This window comes from Lissotriton helveticus, chromosome 8 (assembly GCF_964261635.1).
Source record: "Lissotriton helveticus chromosome 8, aLisHel1.1, whole genome shotgun sequence".
NCBI lineage: Eukaryota > Metazoa > Chordata > Amphibia > Caudata > Salamandridae > Lissotriton > Lissotriton helveticus.
In genome coordinates this window covers 1,729,322,375-1,729,340,638 of record NC_136069.1, presented here as the reverse complement: position 1 = coordinate 1,729,340,638, position 18,264 = coordinate 1,729,322,375, and the positions used below count along the sequence as shown (strand labels likewise).

General features: G+C 51.5%; 1 protein-coding gene across 3 annotated transcripts in view; it reads right to left on the bottom strand.

The window, feature by feature from the left end:
- LOC144773671 (uncharacterized) overlaps window positions 1-18,264 on the bottom strand; it is an 88,123-nt gene that overhangs the window by 61,434 nt on the left and 8,425 nt on the right. Inside the window, exons 3-4 of one of the 3 annotated variants that reach the window (XM_078658824.1) lie at window positions 16,977-17,020; window positions 16,869-16,899 (exon numbers count right to left, since the gene is read on the bottom strand). The exons of 1 other annotated variant lie outside the window; for it this stretch is intronic. The gene's annotated coding sequence lies outside the window, so the exon portion shown is untranslated. Of the gene's footprint in view, window positions 1-16,868; window positions 17,021-18,264 lie in introns of all 3 variants that reach the window. One more of the 3 variants, XM_078658823.1, reaches the window with a different exon arrangement.

The following is an 18,264-nucleotide window of genomic DNA, read 5'->3' as shown; positions in this document are numbered from 1 at the left end:
GCAGAGATGCCACCCATTGCACTGCCAGGTCCCCTGCTGTCTGTGCGGAGCAGTATGAGAGGCCTCTCTCAAACACTGTAGCAGAGATGCCACCCATTGCCCTGCCAGGTCCCCTGCTGTCTGTGCAGAGCAGTATGAGAGAGGCCTCTCTCAAACACTGTAGCAGAGATGCCACCCATTGCACTGCCAGGTCCCCTGCTGTCTGTGCAGAGCAGTATGAGAGAGGCCTCTCTCAAACACTGTAGCAGAGATGCCACCCATTGCACTGCCAGGTCCCCTGCTGTCTGTGCAGAGCAGTATGAGAGAGGCTTCTCTCAAACACTGTAGCAGAGATGCCACCCATTGCACTGCCAGGTCCCTGCTGTCTGTGCCGAGCAGTATGAGAGAGGCCTCTCTCAAACACTGTAGCAGAGATGCCACCCATTGCACTGCCAGGTCCCCTGCTGTCTGTGCAGAGCAGTATGAGAGAGGTTCTATCTCAAACACTGTAGCCGAGATGCCACCCATTGCACTGCCAGGTCCCCTGCTCTGTGCAGAGCAGTATGAGAGAGGCTTCTCTCAAACACTGTAGCAGAGATGCCACCCATTGCACTGCCAGGTCCCCTGCTGTCTGTGCAGAGCAGTATGAGAGAGGCCTATCTCAAACACTGTAGCAGAGATGCCACCCATTGCACTGCCAGGTCCCCTGCTGTCTGTGCAGAGCAGTATGAGAGAGGCCTCTCTCAAACACTGTAGCAGAGATGCCACCCATTGCACTGCCAGGTCCCCTGCTGTCTGTGCGGAGCAGTATGAGAGAGGCCTCTCTCAAACACTGAAGCAGAGATGCCACCCCTTGCCCTGCCAGGTCCCCTGCTGTCTGTGCGGAGCAGTATGAGAGAGGCCTCTCTCAAACACAGTAGCAGAGATGCCACCCATTGCCCTGCCAGGTCCCCTGCTGTCTGTGCAGAGCAGTATGAGAGAGGTCCTATCTCAAACACTGTAGCAGAGATGCCACCCATTGCACTGCCAGGTCCCCTGCTGTCTGTGCGGAGCAGTATGAGAGGCCTCTCTCAAACACTGTAGCAGAGATGCCACCCATTGCCCTGCCAGGTCCCCTGCTGTCTGTGCAGAGCAGTATGAGAGAGGCCTCTCTCAAACACTGTAGCAGAGATGCCACCCATTGCACTGCCAGGTCCCCTGCTGTCTGTGCAGAGCAGTATGAGAGAGGCCTCTCTCAAACACTGTAGCAGAGATGCCACCCATTGCACTGCCAGGTCCCCTGCTGTCTGTGCAGAGCAGTATGAGAGAGGCTTCTCTCAAACACTGTAGCAGAGATGCCACCCATTGCACTGCCAGGTCCCTGCTGTCTGTGCCGAGCAGTATGAGAGAGGCCTCTCTCAAACACTGTAGCAGAGATGCCACCCACTGCCCTGCCAGGTCCCCTGCTGTCTGTGCAGAGCAGTATGAGAGAGGCCTCTCTCAAACACTGTAGCAGAGATGCCACCCACTGCCCTGCCAGGTCCCCTGCTGTCTGTGCAGAGCAGTATGAGAGAGGCCTCTCTCAAACACTGTAGCAGAGGTGCCACCCATTGCACTGCCAGGTCCCCTGCTGTCTGTGCAGAGCAGTATGAGAGAGGCCTCTCTCAAACACTGTAGCAGAGATGCCACCCCTTGCCCTGCCAGGTCCCCTGCTGTCTGTGAGAGCAGTATGAGAAAGGCCTTATCTCAAACACAGTAGCAGAGATGCCACCCATTGCACTGCCAGGTCCCCTGCTGTCTGTGCAGAGCAGTATGAGAGAGGCCTCTCTCAAACACTGTAGCAGAGATGCCACCCACTGCCCTGCCAGGTCCCCTGCTGTCTGTGCGAGCAGTATGAGAGAGGCCTCTCTCAAACACTGTAGCAGAGATGCCACCCATTGCACTGCCAGGTCCCCTGCTGTCTGTGCGGAGCAGTATGAGAGAGGCTTATCTCAAACACTGTAGCAGAGATGCCACCCATTGCACTGCCAGGTCCCCTGCTGTCTGTGCAGAGCAGTATGAGAGAGGCTTATCTCAAACACTGTAGCAGAGATGCCACCCACTGCCCTGCCAGGTCCCCTGCTGTCTGTGCAGAGCAGTATGAGAGAGGCTTATCTCAAACACTGTAGCAGAGATGCCACCCATTGCACTGCCAGGTCCCCTGCTGTCTGTGCAGAGCAGTATGAGAGAGGCCTCTCAAACACTGTAGCAGAGATGCCACCCATTGCCCTGCCAGGTCCCCTGCTGTCTGTGCGGAGCAGTATGAGAGAGGCTTCTCTCAAACACTGTAGCAGAGATGCCACCCATTGCACTGCCAGGTCCCCTGCTGTCTGTGCAGAGCAGTATGAGAGAGGCTTATCTCAAACACTGTAGCAGAGATGCCACCCATTGCACTGCCAGGTCCCCTGCTGTCTGAGCAGAGCAGTATGAGAGAGGTTCTATCTCAAACACTGTAGCAGAGATGCCACCCATTGCCCTGCCAGGTCCCCTGCTGTCTGTGCGGAGCAGTATGAGAGAGGCCTCTCTCAAACACTGTAGCAGAGATGCCACCCATTGCACTGCCAGGTCCCCTGCTGTCTGTGCGAGCAGTATGAGAGAGGCCTCTCTCAAACACTGTAGCAGAGATGCCACCCATTGCACTGCCAGGTCCCCTGCTGTCTGTGCAGAGCAGTATGAGAGAGGCTTATCTCAAACACTGTAGCAGAGATGCCACCCATTGCTCTGCCAGGTCCCTGCTGTCTGTGCAGAGCAGTATGAGAGAGGCCTCTCAAACACTGTAGCAGAGATGCCACCCATTGCACTGCCAGGTCCCCTGCCTTCTGTGCAGCGCAGTATGAGAGAGGCTTCTCTCAAACACTGTAGCAGAGATGCCACCCATTGCACTGCCAGGTCCCCTGCTGTCTGTGCGAGCAGTATGAGAGAGGCCTCTCTCAAACACTGTAGCAGAGATGCCACCCATTGCACTGCCAGGTCCCCTGCTGTCTGTGCAGAGCAGTATGAGAGAGGCCTTATCTCAAACACTGTAGCAGAGATGCCACCCATTGCCCTGCCAGGTCCCCTGCTGTCTGTGCAGAGCAGTATGAGAGAGGCCTCTCTCAAACACTGTAGCAGAGATGCCACCCATTGCACTGTCAGGTCCCCTGCTGTCTGTGCAGAGCAGTATGAGAGAGGCCTCTCAAACACTGTAGCAGAGATGCCATCCATTGCCCTGCCAGGTCCCCTGCTGTCTGTGCGGAGCAGTATGAGAGAGGCCTCTCTCAAACACAGTAGCAGAGATGCCACCCATTGCACTGCCAGGTCCCCTGCTGTCTGTGCGAGCAGTATGAGAGAGGCTTCTCTCAAACACTGTAGCAGAGATGCCACCCATTGCCCTGCCAGGTCCCCTGCTGTCTGTGCAGAGCAGTATGAGAGGCTTATCTCAAACACTGTAGCAGAGATGCCACCCATTGCACTGCCAGGTCCCCTGCTGTCTGTGCGAGCAGTATGAGAGAGGCCTCTCAAACACTGTAGCAGAGATGCCACCCATTGCACCGCCAGGTCCCCTGCTGTCTGTGCAGAGCAGTATGAGAGAGGCTTCTCTCAAACACTGTCGCAGAGATGCCACCCACTGCCCTGCCAGGTCCCCTGCTGTCTGTGCAGCGCAGTATGAGAGAGGCTTCTCTCAAACACTGTAGCAGAGATGCCACCCATTGCACTGCCAGGTCCCCTGCTGTCTGTACGGAGCAGTATGAGAGAGGCCTCTCAAACACTGTAGCAGAGATGCCACCCATTGCACTGCCAGGTCCCCTGCTGTCTGTGCGAGCAGTATGAGAGAGGCTTCTCTCAAACACTGTCGCAGAGATGCCACCCACTGCCCTGCCAGGTCCCCTGCTGTCTGTGCAGCGCAGTATGAGAGAGGCTTCTCTCAAACACTGTAGCAGAGATGCCACCCATTGCACTGCCAGGTCCCCTGCTGTCTGTGCAGAGCAGTATGAGAGAGGCCTTATCTCAAACACTGTAGCAGAGATGCCACCCATTGCCCTGCCAGGTCCCCTGCTGTCTGTGCAGAGCAGTATGAGAGAGGCCTCTCTCAAACACTGTAGCAGAGATGCCACCCATTGCACTGCCAGGTCCCCTGCTGTCTGTGCAGAGCAGTATGAGAGAGGCCTCTCAAACACTGTAGCAGAGATGCCATCCATTGCCCTGCCAGGTCCCCTGCTGTCTGTGCGGAGCAGTATGAGAGAGGCCTCTCTCAAACACAGTAGCAGAGATGCCACCCATTGCACTGCCAGGTCCCCTGCTGTCTGTGCGAGCAGTATGAGAGAGGCTTCTCTCAAACACTGTAGCAGAGATGCCACCCATTGCCCTGCCAGGTCCCCTGCTGTCTGTGCAGAGCAGTATGAGAGGCTTATCTCAAACACTGTAGCAGAGATGCCACCCATTGCACTGCCAGGTCCCCTGCTGTCTGTGCGAGCAGTATGAGAGAGGCCTCTCTCAAACACTGTAGCAGAGATGCCACCCATTGCACTGCCAGGTCCCCTGCTGTCTGTGCGAGCAGTATGAGAGAGGCCTCTCTCAAACACTGTAGCAGAGATGCCACCCATTGCACCGCCAGGTCCCCTGCTGTCTGTGCAGAGCAGTATGAGAGAGGCTTCTCTCAAACACTGTCGCAGAGATGCCACCCACTGCCCTGCCAGGTCCCCTGCTGTCTGTGCAGCGCAGTATGAGAGAGGCCTTATCTCAAACACTGTAGCAGAGATGCCACCCATTGCACTGCCAGGTCCCCTGCTGTCTGTGCAGAGCAGTATGAGAGAGGCCTTATCTCAAACACTGTAGCAGAGATGCCACCCATTGCACTGCCAGGTCCCCTGCTGTCTGTGCGGAGCAGTATGAGAGAGGCCTATCTCAAACACTGTAGCAGAGATGCCACCCATTGCACTGCCAGGTCCCCTGCTGTCTGTGCGGAGCAGTATGAGAGAGGCCTCTCTCAAACACAGTAGCAGAGATGCCACCCATTGCACTGCCAGGTCCCCTGCTGTCTGTGCAGAGCAGTATGAGAGAGGCTTATCTCAAACACTGTAGCAGAGATGCCACCCATTGCACTGCCAGGTCCCCTTCTGTCTGTGCAGAGCAGTATGAGAGAGGCTTCTCTCAAACACTGTAGCAGAGATGCCACCCATTGCCCTGCCAGGTCCCCTGCTGTCTGTGCGAGCAGTATGAGAGAGGCCTCTCAAACACTGTAGCAGAGATGCCACCCATTGCACTGCCAGGTCCCCTGCTGTCTGTGCAGAGCAGTATGAGAGAGGCTTCTCAAACACTGTAGCAGAGATGCCACCCATTGCACTGCCAGGTCCCCTGCTGTCTGTGCAGAGCAGTATGAGAGAGGCTTCTCTCAAACACTGTAGCAGAGATGCCACCCCTTGCCCTGCCAGGTCCCCTGCTGTCTGTGCAGAGCAGTATGAAAGAGGCTTCTCTCAAACACTGTAGCAGAGATGCCACCCCTTGCCCTGCCAGGTCACCTGCTGTCTGTGAGAGCAGTATGAGAGAGGCTTCTCTCAAACATTGTAGCAGAGATGCCACCCATTGCACTGCCAGGTCCCCTGCTGTCTGTGCAGAGCAGTATGAGAGAGGCCTTATCTCAAACACTGTAGCAGAGATGCCACCCATTGCACTGCCAGGTCCCCTGCTGTCTGTGCAGAGCAGTATGAGAGAGGCTTCTCTCAAACACTGTAGCAGAGATGCCACCCATTGCACTGCCAGGTCCCCTGCTGTCGGTGCAGAGCAGTATGAGAGAGGCCTCTCTCACACACTGTAGCAGAGATGCCACCCCTTGCCCTGCCAGGTCCCCTGCTGTCTGTGCAGAGCAGTATGAAAGAGGCTTGTCTCAAACACTGTAGCAGAGATGCCACCCATTGCCCTGCCAGGTCCCCTGCTGTCGGTGCAGAGCAGTATGAGAGAGGCCTATCTCAAACACTGTAGCAGAGATGCCACCCATTGCCCTGCCAGGTCCCCTGCTGTCTGTGCAGAGCAGTATGAGAGAGGCTTCTCTCAAACACTGTAGCAGAGATGCCACCCATTGCACTGCCAGGTCCCTGCTGTCTGCGGAGCAGTATGAGAGAGGCATCTCTCAAACACTGTAGCAGAGATGCCACCCATTGCACTGCCAGGTCCCCTGCTGTCTGTGCAGAGCAGTATGAGAGAGGCTTCTCTCAAACACTGTAGCAGAGATGCCACCCATTGCCCTGCCAGGTCCCCTGCTGTCTGTGCAGAGCAGTATGAGAGAGGCTTCTCTCAAACACTGTAGCAGAGATGCCACCCATTGCACTGCCAGGTCCCCTGCTGTCTGTGCAGAGCAGCATGAGAGAGGCTTATCTCAAACACTGTAGCAGAGATGCCACCCATTGCCCTGCCAGGTCCCCTGCTGTCTGTGCAGAGCAGTATGAGAGAGGCCTCTTTAAAACACTGTAGCAGAGATGCCACCCATTGCACTGCCAGGTCCCTGCTGTCTGTGCCGAGCAGTATGAGAGAGGCTTATCTCAAACACTGTAGCAGAGATGCCACCCATTGCACTGCCAGGTCCCCTGCTGTCTGTGCGGAGCAGTATGAGAGAGGCCTCTCTCAAACACTGTAGCAGAGATGCCATCCATTGCCCTGCCAGGTCCCCTGCTGTCTGTGCAGAGCAGTATGAGAGAGGCTTATCTCAAACACTGTAGCAGAGATGCCACCCACTGCCCTGCCAGGTCCCCTGCGGTCTGTGCAGAGCAGTATGAGAGAGGCCTCTCTCAAACACTGTAGCAGAGATGCCACCCATTGCACTGCCAGGTCCCCTGCTGTCTGTGCGGAGCAGTATGAGAGAGGCCTCTCTCAAACACTGTAGCAGAGATGCCACCCACTGCCCTGCCAGGTCCCCTGCTGTCTGTGCAGGGCAGTATGAGAGAGGCTTATCTCAAACACTGTAGCAGAGATGCCACCCATTGCCCTGCCAGGTCCCCTGCTGTCTGTGCAGAGCAGTATGAGAGAGGCTTCTCTCAAACACTGTAGCAGAGATGCCACCCATTGCCCTGCCAGGTCCCCTGCTGTCTGTGCAGAGCAGTATGAGAGAGGCTTCTCTCAAACACTGTAGCAGAGATGCCACCCATTGCCCTGCCAGGTCCCCTGCTGTCTGTGCAGAGCAGTATGAGAGAGGCTTATCTCAAACACTGTAGCAGAGATGCCACCCATTGCCCTGCCAGGTCCCCTGCTGTCTGTGCAGAGCAGTATGAGAGAGGCTTCTCTCAAACACTGTAGCAGAGATGCCACCCATTGCCCTGCCAGGTCCCCTGCTGTCTGTGCAGAGCAGTATGAGAGAGGCTTCTCTCAAACACTGTAGCAGAGATGCCACCCATTGCACTGCCAGGTCCCCTGCTGTCTGTGCAGAGCAGTATGAGAGAGGCTTCTCTCAAACACTGTAGCAGAGATGCCACCCATTGCCCTGCCAGGTCCCCTGCTGTCTGTGCAGAGCAGTATGAGAGAGGCCTCTCTCAAACACTGTAGCAGAGATGCCACCCATTGAACTGCCAGGTCCCCTGCTGTCTGTGCAGAGCAGTATGAGAGAGGCTTCTCTCAAACACTGTAGCAGAGATGCCACCCATTGCCCTGCCAGGTCCCCTGCTGTCTGTGCGGAGCAGTATGAGAGAGGCCTCTCTCAAACACTGTAGCAGAGATGCCACCCATTGCACTGCCAGGTCCCCTGCTGTCTGTGCAGAGCAGTATGAGAGAGGCCTCTCTCAAACACTGTAGCAGAGATGCCACCCATTGCACTGCCAGGTCCCTGCTGTCTGTGCCGAGCAGTATGAGAGAGGCCTCTCTCAAACACTGTAGCAGAGATGCCACCCACTGCCCTGCCAGGTCCCCTGCTGTCTGTGCAGAGCAGTATGAGAGATGCCTCTCAAACACTGTAGCAGAGATGCCACCCATTGCACTGCCAGGTCCCCTGCTGTCTGTGCGAGCAGTATGAGAGAGGCTTCTCTCAAACACTGTAGCAGAGATGCCACCCATTGCACTGCCAGGTCCCCTGCTGTCTGTGCAGAGCAGTATGAGAGAGGCTTATCTCAAACACTGTAGCAGAGATGCCACCCATTGCCCTGCCAGGTCCCCTGCTGTCTGTGCAGAGCAGTATGAGAGAGGCCTCTCTCAAACACTGTAGCAGAGATGCCACCCATTGCACTCCAGGTCCCTGCTGTCTGTGCCGAGCAGTATGAGAGAGGCTTATCTCAAACACTGTAGCAGAGATGCCACCCATTGCACTGCCAGGTCCCCTGCTGTCTGTACGGAGCAGTATGAGAGAGGCCTCTCTCAAACACTGTAGCAGAGATGCCATCCATTGCCCTGCCAGGTCCCCTGCTGTCTGTGCAGAGCAGTATGAGAGAGGCTTATCTCAAACACTGTAGCAGAGATGCCACCCACTGCCCTGCCAGGTCCCCTGCTGTCTGTGCAGAGCAGTATGAGAGAGGCTTCTCTCAAACACTGTAGCAGAGATGCCACCCATTGCCCTGCCAGGTCCCCTGCTGTCTGTGCAGAGCAGTATGAGAGAGGCTTATCTCAAACACTGTAGCAGAGATGCCACCCATTGCACTGCCAGGTCCCCTGCTGTCTGTGCAGAGCAGTATGAGAGAGGCTTCTCTCAAACACTGTAGCAGAGATGCCACCCATTGCACTGCCAGGTCCCCTGCTGTCTGTGCAGAGCAGTATGAGAGAGGCTTATCTCAAACACTGTAGCAGAGATGCCACCCACTGCCCTGCCAGGTCCCCTGCGGTCTGTGCAGAGCAGTATGAGAGAGGCCTCTCTCAAACACTGTAGCAGAGATGCCACCCATTGCACTGCCAGGTCCCCTGCTGTCTGTGCGGAGCAGTATGAGAGAGGCCTCTCTCAAACACTGTAGCAGAGATGCCACCCACTGCCCTGCCAGGTCCCCTGCTGTCTGTGCAGGGCAGTATGAGAGAGGCTTATCTCAAACACTGTAGCAGAGATGCCACCCATTGCCCTGCCAGGTCCCCTGCTGTCTGTGCAGAGCAGTATGAGAGAGGCTTCTCTCAAACACTGTAGCAGAGATGCCACCCATTGCCCTGCCAGGTCCCCTGCTGTCTGTGCAGAGCAGTATGAGAGAGGCTTATCTCAAACACTGTAGCAGAGATGCCACCCATTGCACTGCCAGGTCCCCTGCTGTCTGTGCAGAGCAGTATGAGAGAGGCTTCTCTCAAACACTGTAGCAGAGATGCCACCCATTGCCCTGCCAGGTCCCCTGCTGTCTGTGCAGAGCAGTATGAGAGAGGCTTATCTCAAACACTGTAGCAGAGATGCCACCCATTGCCCTGCCAGGTCCCCTGCTGTCTGTGCAGAGCAGTATGAGAGAGGCCCTATCTCAAACACTGTAGCAGAGATGCCACCCATTGCCCTGCCAGGTCCCCTGCTGTCTGTGCAGAGCAGTATGAGAGAGGCCCTATCTCAAACACTGTAGCAGAGATGCCACCCATTGCACTGCCAGGTCCCCTGCTGTCTGTGCAGCAAACGTCATCTGAACAGCCAGTGTGCACTGCTGCTAATAAAGTTCAGTCAGGGTTGAGAGAGCTCGGCGGTTGTGGTGTGTTCACAGCTGCTGGTGTATAAAAATATTAAAGGTTATGAAAACATAATCACACTATGTAACACGCCCTGTAGCAATGCTACAGCAAACGCCAGATACACACGGGACTCTCGCAACGAACCTAGCAGTGACTACAAATGCGATGCATCAAAGTGATGTGGAGAGGACAACGCAAATCTAAGTAGTTCAATGGTTGTTGGCAATGTAATCAGACCCATTTACTGGTATTTGATTTGATTTTGATATTTATAAAGCGTGCAATTGCCCATGGGCGTCTTGGCGCTATGTGACATGTGGACCAGTTAGCTTCTATTTAGGGTTAAAAACTTGCAGAAAATAACCACGTTTTTAGCTCTTTTCTGAAAGAGAGCAAAGAGGGACTGTTTTTGATTGTCGTTGGGAGCAAGTTCCAAGTCCTGGCTGCGTGGAGCCGGAAGCTTCTCCCACCCCACCGGACCGGACCCGATTAAATCTCGGCGCCTGAATCAGTTTTTGATGGCTGGATCTCAAGGATCTGGAGGGCTCGTACCATTCCAAATGGCTTTTCAGAAACTGACAGCCCGTTCCATGAAGGGCTTTGTATGTCAGACAGGGATTTGAATTTAATTCTTTTTCTAATTGGCAGCCAGTGAAGACCTCTCAATCCGTGCGCTACTGGTTCAAACTTGGGAATCTCTAGCACCAGCGTGGCTGCCGCATTTTGTAAACGTTGTAGTGTTGCTAGCTGCTTGGCCTGGATCCCCGCATAGAGCGCGTTTCCGAAGTCCAACCTTGACAGCGCCAGTGCTGTTACCATTGTCTTGCGCGAATTAAGTGGAATGAACGGTTAAGAGTTTTCTGATCATCTTAAGAATGAACCAGATAGAGGAGGCTAATTTGTTTGTTTGAGCCTCATATGTGAGCTTATCGTCCAGGAGGACTCCCAGGTTTCTAACCTTGTTAGCTGGGGAGGGACGTTGGCCAAAGCTGTCCGGCCACCATTCCTGAGACCAGGCTTGCAGGTCTGTCCCCATCAGCATAATTTCGCTTTTGTCTCCGTTTAGTTTCAGGCAGTTGCCCTGCATCCACTGGAAAATGTGTTCCATGCATTTTTTAAATTTCTCGGCTGTGTCTTTGATGTTATTTGTGATTGACACCACAATGTGTGTGTCGTCGGCGTAGGAGACTGGGATAAAGCCGTAGTTCCTTATTATTGCCGCCAGGGGTGCCACATATAAGTTGAACAGAGTGGGACTTAGTGACGACCCCTGGGGAACACCCCACGGCGAGCTGAAAAGTTTGGATTTTGCCTCTCCCTGCTCCACTGTGAAAGTCCTGTTTGACAGGTAGGAGGCTATTAGAGTTTGAGCTGACTCGTGCACTCCTGCATCTCTGAGGCAACAGAGTAGGATATTGTGGTTTACCGTGTCGAAGGCCGCCGAGAGATCTAATAAAATCAAGGCGACCTTTCCTCCGGTATCCAGTATATACCTAAGTTCCTCTGTGGCCATCAACAGGGCGGTTTCTGTTCCATGCCCTTCTCGGAAGCCGAAATGTGAGTGGTCTAAACTGTTAGTCTCTTTGAGAAATTGGGACAGCTGCTTGTTCAACAGTTTCTCCAAAACCTTAGCCAGAAAAGGTATTCTCACTATGGGTCTATAGTTGCTTGGTTCTTGTTGGTCTAGAGTGGGTTTTTTAAAAGAGGCAATACTGATGTTGTTTTCCAGGACTCAGGGAAGTGGCTAGTTTTAATTATTTCTGCAAAGAGCAGCCCTAATTGCTCACTCAATAGTTCGAGAAAAATGTGCATTACCTTAGGTGGGCATGGATCAGAAGTGCCTCCAGACTTCGTTTGTCTAGCAACCTGAAGAATCTGATCAGTGGAAGGAGGGTGAAATTGCCTATTATCTGTGATATGGGAGGTCATTCATTTCTGTATTAGGTTGTTTGAAGGTACGATTAGCTGTATTTTTGAAGGACTCATAGACAGTACCTACTTTGTCTACGAAGAACTGGCCCAAGATATTGCAGAACTCTGTACTGATTTCAGCAGGCGCAGCGTTGTCATTTTTTGTTAATTGTTTTACTATGGTGAAGAGTTCTCTGCTTGAGTTTTTTGCTTCCTCTATTTTTTGGGTAAAGTATTTACTTTTTTCTGCAAATATCAATTTTTTGTAGGTAGCCAGAGAGGATTTATAAATCTCTCGTGGTCCAGACTCATAGTTCCTCCTCCATTTTTTTCCCCATTTCCTGCAGGTTTGTTTTTCGGGGTCTTAACGCGTTTGTGAACCATGGTTGGGAGGGCGATTTCCTTTTTGCTGTATTTTTATTGTTTGGAGCTGCTGCTTTTATGGCAGCACTGATCCAGCAAGAAATTTAATTTGAGGCTATGCTACAATCTTTGTCCAGTTCTGGAATTGATTTTGTTAAATGTTCCTCGAGTAATCGAAGGATTGATTTTAGAGCATTTGGGGGAGCAAGTGTGCTTATCGGATGGAACAGCTTCTGCTAGTGATTTTCCTGTTTTTATGGCAAATATTATTAGCTTATGGTCTGACCATGGTACCAGTAGGATTTCTAATAGCGTAATATTCTTATTGGATGTGAAAATCCCATCTAGCATGTGGCCCACCTCATGGGTATTTTGTGTTACGATCCGTTTGACATAGCATCTGTCAGTGTTAATAGACTTGTGTCATTGCTCTTTTCTAGGTGCAGGTTAAAATCACCCCGAACGGTAGCGTCTGGGTTTTTCACACTTGACTCCAAGAACGGGCTCAGCAGTTGTGTCAGAGGTGTTTACGCCCTAGGTGGTCTGCAGATAAGGAGGCCCTTAAATGTATCATTGTTAGTTATATTTATTTGAAAATGCAGCATCTCGCAATCGGGGTTACCGCCCTCATTTAGGCCTTTAGTCCTTAGGACACTTCCATAGATAACAGCCGTTTCCCCTTCCTGTCTGCCCTAATTATTGCGTAGCCATCTGGGATTGCTAATGCTAGGTCAATGTTAGAAGCTTCATCTGCCCAAGTCTCAGTGATGAAAAGAATATCAAGGTTTGGGGATTCTATAAGTTCTGCTGTTTCGGAATTATGTTTAATTAGTGATCGTGTGTTAATTAGACCTGCCCTGAAAAGTTTGGGAGACAGATTCTTGAACTGAGAGCATCAAGTACTCGACCTTTCTCTGCGGGGGGGATTCAACAATAGTTTACAGCTTGGGCATGATTTGGTGTCTAGCGGACATGATAGTATGGGGTAGGTTATTTTTGGTCTAAGAGCAAGTAGCTCATTCCTTGAAAGTCGGATATCAGTTGGGTCTGACTTGGAGGGAGTAGGGGCTGCGGCCCTGGGCCCGGTCCGGGCGCAGACGGGCTTGCCTTTGGCGCGTCCGACCTGACATTTCTTTATGAAGCGTCTGGGCTTGGTCAACTAGACCACTCTACGCCCGCAGCGCCGGAAGTGCCCCAGCAGGAAGTGAGTGAGCTCTGGTCCTCCTTTCAATCGGCACTTGCCGTGACGGACAGGGGTATTAGGGCAGAGCTACCAGGCTTGGGGGGTGGGGGGGGGGGGGGGAGTTCAAAATGCCAATCAGCAGGTGAGATATTTTAGAATAAAATATTTAATGAAACAATTTAAAAACAAGCGTTACCGTTGCAATTGAATGCAGGAATTAAAAAATGAGCGTCACCGTAGCAGCGGTGGTGTTGCAGCGATGGATTCCAAATGAGCAGCGTGGTCTCTAGTCAGACATATACTGCATCAGCCAAGCCTTATGAAGCGTCTGGGTTCGGTTGACTAGACCGCTCTACGCCCGCAGCGCCGTATGTACACAATGGACATGTTAGCGCTAATGAAGTAAATCACTATTGGCAGAAATAACGGACAAAGCAGTTGCTAAATCACAGTGTGCCTGTGAGAAGCTGGCCTGGGAAAGGATGTCCACTAATTAAAGTGGACACCTTGCACCAGTCCAGGCAACGCTTATGGTGATTTAAGAGGACTTTGACAACCACAGACAGAAAGCTCTCCAAGTGGCAGCTGTGGAGAGCAGCCTTCAGGCTTACTCTTGAAGGAGTGTAAATTAGCTTGTTTTACTAGAATGCAATCTTATAGTATAGATTAAATGAAAGAGAACCACACAAAGTATTTGAAAAAATATGTATTTATTATATAACACTACTGTGACGGGTCAGGCGGACAGGAACTGACTCTCCCCACGGACTGGTGGTCCGCCACCCCCCTCTTACCTTGCACATTTTCCCCACAGCTTCAACCTTGTACGTGGAATGAGGAACCCGAGTCTGGATGGCCAGATGACTATACCACGTTCGGCTCCTTTAAGAACACGGACCCGGAGGACGAGACCCAGCCCCTCGCGAGCGTCGTGATATCAAAAGGCGGAAGTACTGGAGAGAAGACGGACGGCGATTCCAGGGAGGCAGCGGACATCGAGGAAGACGGAAGGCGGTATCCCGAGACCAGAGAGACCGAGAACGACACGCCAGGAGGCCAACGGTTGGACGTTTCGCCCCGCCACGCTCCCACAGGAGGAGCGTGGCTTCAAGAGGTACGGGGCCGGGTCGCGGGTTGGGCGGAGGAGTAAGCCCCCGGTGTAAATTGTGTACAGCCCTGTGTGCAATAACCTGCCTGAGCACGAGCACTCCTATCACGCCCATTTGAGCTAAATCGAGCACTTCTCACGGATGTTTTCCCTCACTACCGGCCCTTACGAGCATACCCAGAGTAATCCTTGGTTTTGACCCGCGTTTCCTTTCTTTTTCGGTTCCGGAGAGGATCACGGAGCGGAGAGACGTCCCCTCCTGGAATACGATCGCCCGGACCACGTCCAAGCTGGAGAAAGCTATCTTTTCTTTGAACCCTGCATCACTTAACAGAGACCGAGCCACACCATTGAGGAAAAAGACATACATCCCAATAAAGCCTTCTCTGAAACCTTTACTTAAGGCGCCAGTGTTTCTGTTCACCCCGTCACCCACAGTCAGTCCCGTCCCTGTGGTCGAACCCCCTCACATCCCGGGCCCCCCGGGACAACTACCTAGAGCGTTACAGTATCTCTTACACAAAGACAGACACAAAGCACACAATACTAGAGCAAAGAAACCACAGTAAAATAGCACTAACACACAGTGGGACCCGGGGTGGGAGGGGACCGAACCATATACTAAGTATTATAAGAACCACGATTCGAGTCAGGACAATGTCGAGAGGCTGTAGAATCGCTGGGGACTCAAGGAACCACCCAAGGGAAGTAGACAGGGACCCCAAGGAGGACGCGCGCAGTGTGATTACACAACAGCGGGCTCCGTTCAACTCTGCGTGTCCATCACAGTCAGATTTTTCAAGATTAAGGACCCTTTCCAGTGGACCCTGAAGAAACCCTGTGGAAGACAGAAGGATGGAGAGCCACCCCACCCGTGGATACCCTAGTACCCACGTTACCTACACCAGGGAAGCCGGGTGCACAGGTGTGAAGTGGCGTCAGAAACCGCAGTGGAACCCAATGGAGAACTTCAAGAAAGTGCCGCTGCTGGAAGAGGAAGAAGTATCAATAGGTGTGCGTGACACAAGGAGCTGAAACACAGACATGCTTGTGGCACTCGTCGAAATATAAGATGGAACTTAACATGGTTCTGTGAGGGATACCGAATACTCGGTGGAACGGTACACATCTAAAACAAAAATTACTGAATGGAGATTTACACTGAAATAAAAAACAAGGAAGGAAGCTGTGACACTTTGAGACAAAAAAAATTGAGAATTGCTTTTACTACATATTTATCAAAAGTTTTTGGACTAGTCGGCGACATAAGAATAACAATTTTCTAATAGCAAGTCTTGAGGAAGCCCAGAAGGGCGAAACGCGAGTCGGCTGCTGTGTTTATATAAGAAATAAAGATTGACTTTGGATTAACTCTACAGCTGCGATTACGAAACAGGGACTTTATTCTGTGAAACGTCACTTTCAGAACTTTGAACAGAGAATGCTGGATGCTTATGGGGACAGTGCCTAATGCACGTAGGATAAAAGTAACAATCATAAGGTTTGCTCTGGTGTCTGTTTGGAAAGGTGTCAGTTGGAATCCAAATGTAGATTCTTGATGGAGTACCTGAAAGCAGAGAGGACAGTCTGGGTCACTTGGGAATGACCAGGGGTTCAGTAGACGAATGCCCACCGATGACGCAGGCTTCAGGATAGATGTCGATGACCTTGACTCTGCAGCTGTGGGGACAAGGTGATGCAGACGATGACCAGGAGCTTGATACGAGCTGTCCCACGAAGGATGTAGAGTGCTGAGGAGTCTGGGTCCGGCAGGACAACTAACAAGCCTTGGCAAAAGCAACCCATGCAGGAAGTCAAGAAGTGGTGGGAAAAGGACCAGCAAGGTCCAGGAGACTCACGAAAAGCAGGGGAGTCAGGGTGTCAGGAATCGAACCAGGAGGCTGCAGGAGATTAGAATAGTGGGTGCCGTCACGACTTCTGGCAGGGAAAGACACTATCTATCTTGGACAGAGCTCATTCACTTGCGCTCCACTAAGATGGCTGAAAGCGCTGAGGTCAGCGCTTCAGCCCACCTGCCTTGAGTACAGGACCCTGAGCATCCCTCTAGGGTCGCCCTCTCCGGCAGCTGCTTGCACCTCTCCAAAGCCGGTGGAGAAGGACCAGCTTCTGCCTCACCTGCGTTTAGAGTTAGTGTAGAAAAGAGATTTCGTATCGTTTACGGCAGAAGTTTAGAATAATCTACGCGTCGGTCAGAATTAAATACTTTCAGAATCCAGAGTTTATTGTGGAGAAGTGTGGCTCAATGGTTAGAGCGGCAGACCCTGATGCAGAGGTCTAGCCCGGGACCAGGGTTCAATTCCCCGCCTCGGCGGGTCTTGGGCTCAAAATTCCACGGACCTGATAATTCTCGCCTCGGTGCCTATTCCAATCATGGGTCCCACTCCGCAACTCTGGGCAATAGCTTGCTTAATCTCCACAACGGCCCCCACAACGCTAAGGATAACTGGCCTCCACCCTGGGGGTGCCCAGGAGTGGACACCTCACAGGGAAAGCCAGGATGGGTTCCACAGCGATGTTCGTACAAGCGCCTTGAGACCCTTGCGGGTGAGTAGTGCGCTATGCAAGTATCAATTTACATTGTCCATGACTCCGTTTGACCTTTCAATCATATTCGGAGCATCCGGTCTTCGTGAGAAAACATTTCCAGACATGCAAGTACTGTTTAAATTAAATGATAAAAGCAAACCGTACTGAATAATTACTCACCAGAAAGTCTTGTGTCAGCCCAAGCTCTCTGCTGAAAAAGACGAAAAGAAGAGCGTTTAGTTTTCAGTTGTGTAAAAGTAATTCTGTTTTGTTTTCGAATACACTTACCAAGAAATCTGGTGCTAACGAAGCATACAACCTTCCCTGAGTTCCTGTAAAAGAAACAAAAGATGGTTTAGTTATCCAAAAGTTTAGCTCCCGCTAAAGAATTGCTTAGGTGTTATATAAGCAGTCAAATTAGCTTTCAGTTAATTTGCATTTGCATAGAACAAGACAACGACCAAGTGGCTGAGTCCAGTTTAAAGGGTATGAACAAATTTACTGAGAAAGATATACAACAAATTATTTTGAATTGCCTAGCACTGAATGAATGTTATTTGTATTTTAAAGGTGTTAAATAAAAGAAAACTCATCCTTAACACTACAGAAGAGAGGCATAGCCCAGTCTAAAAAAGGGTGCCCAAGTCTAGGAACAGGAAGTTCATAGATGGAATGTTGAAAGGATTGTTGGGCCTGAGCAATTTGATTATTTATGTTACAGTGTCTATTTGCTGAAATGCAAGAAGAAAAACTAGAGGTAGCGGTTCAGAGAAGGCACCCAAGATAGAAGACAAGGCCGTCTCTTCTTTATCCCATCCCCCTTGGGAGTTTCTTCATTCTTCTTAGAAAACAAAACTCCTTGGAGCGTGGATGGGAAACTCAGGGAGGCATTGGGAACAGTCCTCATTCTGCTCCTGTTAAGTACCGGGGCAACTTCAAGTAAGACTCTTGACAAAGGGCAAGCCTAGAGCAATCAGGGGAGCCCAAAAAAGATGTATTTGACCCTCCACAGGACCAACGGTTCGAAGACACTGGAGTCACAGGGGGACCTTGTGCAGCTTTGCAAAACAAGCCACGGAGCTTTTGGTGCAAGGGGACTGAAGATCTTTGCAGGAGAATCACTTTTGTTCATGATAAGCTGGCCCATTATATATACATACATTAATTTTTACATGTACCCTTGATAAAGCGGCAAAGTTGATCTCTATTGCGATTAGCTACAAAGTTCATTGCATTGTGGTCCCATGATGCATCCCTTCCCATGGCATGTCTGGTGTTGGGTATACAGAGGCCAATATAGGAGGTATTGAGTGAGGTATAGGAGACTGCAAGATGTGCTTCAAACATGGAGCAGTGACCGTGCTGTGCATAAGCATGTGGTGCTGCTGTGGAGAGCATGAGAAGAACCGTAGCCCAGCATAAATACCATTCTAGTCACCAATAAATTGTAAAGTGGACGTGAAGAGGTATTTTAAAGTCACTTTCAAAATTTTAGATGGATTAGAAATGTTTATGATATGGTGCTAGTCAAGAAACAAATGTCAACTCTATTTACTGTGAGGACAAAACCCTTCGC